Source organism: Cyphomyrmex costatus, unplaced genomic scaffold, assembly GCF_001594065.2.
Source record: "Cyphomyrmex costatus isolate MS0001 unplaced genomic scaffold, Ccosl1.0 scaffold1544, whole genome shotgun sequence".
Classification (NCBI taxonomy): Eukaryota; Metazoa; Arthropoda; class Insecta; order Hymenoptera; family Formicidae; genus Cyphomyrmex; species Cyphomyrmex costatus.
Window position 1 is genome coordinate 16831 of NW_017275549.1, and position 2024 is coordinate 18854.

Here is a 2024-nt window from a genome sequence, read left to right on the forward strand (position 1 = left end):
TTTTTGACAGTCATACGCCAGTATCCTAGACTTTGCGCACCGGCGAGAAAGGGGGGTGAAGTGTTCTTCGCCTCCGCCAAGCGTTCTTGGCAGTCGGTCGTAAGGTTCCTGTGCATTCTACATTTTTGCGAAGCGTCCCTCATTGCATCGAGGGAACGCCCACCGCGTTATCCGCGCCGCGACCGTCATCCGCCGCTGGCGTATACTTCGCGTACGCGTATTGGTATTGTTATACCGCCGACCGCGCCTCGCGTCCGTCTTGGGATTCGGAGATTCCCCCGCGTTTTCCGCCGTACTCGCGCCGTAATTCACACGTATAGTTTTTCTGTTCGTGCCGTCCGTAATATCTTAGTTTCTTTGTCCGCGCCTCGTAGTTTTTCTATACACGTCTTGTATCCGTCTCGTCTGCTTGCCGTCTCGACAATATACACAACATACACATATACACCGGCACACGAATACACACCTGCTTGTCACTTACGAACACGTACACACACCCATTTGTAAATACACACACTACACACAATAAACGTTTCTTTCTGTCTTTTGTAAAATACTGTGTCTAGTCTAAATTTGATTCTGCATTCTCTCTTCCCGTGCGAACCTTTTTTGCGACTAGCGAAAATTACGACGAGCTGATCCGCGCGGGAATTAGGTTGTTTCAGTGTGTAGTGTGTGTATGTAGTGGGAGCCTACCTTAGACGCCTGTTTAAGTTATTAAATCGAAAATCTATATATACAGATATACGCAAATCCAAGTACTTGCGAGAATTTTAGCGAATATCTATAGACCTCTGATGGCGAGTCGACGTAATAATATTCTTCGCAATATATTTATTTTTAAAGTATTACTCTCTTATCATTACCTTACTCTTATCATTATCTATACATTACCTTACTGATGAGTCCAGTAGTGGAAGCCGGGACGAAACGCCAACTCGTGATATTCTTCGCAATCTTATTTTTCACAGATTTTAATTATTATAACTTTAATAACTTTTTAATATTAAACTTTGATATATGTGTAGTAAAAACGGCGCAAAAAATGACAAGAGTCCATTGACAAAGCAAGACATAGAAAACTTCACATATATTAGAATTAATAAAGAATTATAGAATTTAATGAATTTCTACGGCTCGTAGCCCTATTCTCATATGACATTTCATTCGGATGATACTGTATACTGAGGAGTTTTTCGAGGTAGTTGGTTCCGATTCTGAAGTCGAAATTGAGAAATTCAAAATGGCGGACCGAGATGGCCGACCGAAATGTCGAAATCTCACTTATTTCTTATGAAACTCGATACTGGGGAGTTTTCGAGGTCGCTGGTTCCGAATCTGAAGTCGAAATTGAGAAATTCAAAATGGCGGACAGAATATGGCCGACTGAAATGCAGACATCTCACTTGTTTCTTATGAAACTCGGTATAGGAGGTTTTTGAGGTCGCCGGTTTGGAATATGATGTTAAAATTCAGAAACTGGGCCTCGGAATGCAAGAACCGGTCCGACACTCGAAAAGCCGTAAATATATTGTCCAGGCGGCTAAGGAAATGACGGAAAAAATTTTTAATTTCGATATTTTTAGTATTGTCTTGTAAAGAATTAAAAAAGTTTTTTTTTCTGTACAGCCTGCTTTCTACATAGCCTGCAGCGCTCAGCGCCCGCGGTGTTGTTTTTTTAAGAATCACGAATCTATCTCATTTTTAAGTAAATCGAACTTAAAAATTCCAAAGAACTTCCTCGATATGTCCGGAATAAATGTTTCATCGGAAGTTATTTGAACTTCGAAGTTCCCTGAATACTTTTTGCCGCAGAAGATGAAAAATCAAGTTTAAAGGCGGTCTACAATTAAAAATTCAAAATTAGTCAACGATATATAATTTTTAAAAGTTTTACTAACTTGCAGGCATCATCTGTGTACACATTAAGTGACTCGAAAACTCCCCATAGTATCGAGTTTAGTAGAGTATATAGGCGGGTTCTAACTCAAGTCTGTTCTTTTTCCGTAAGTACTTGATTTATG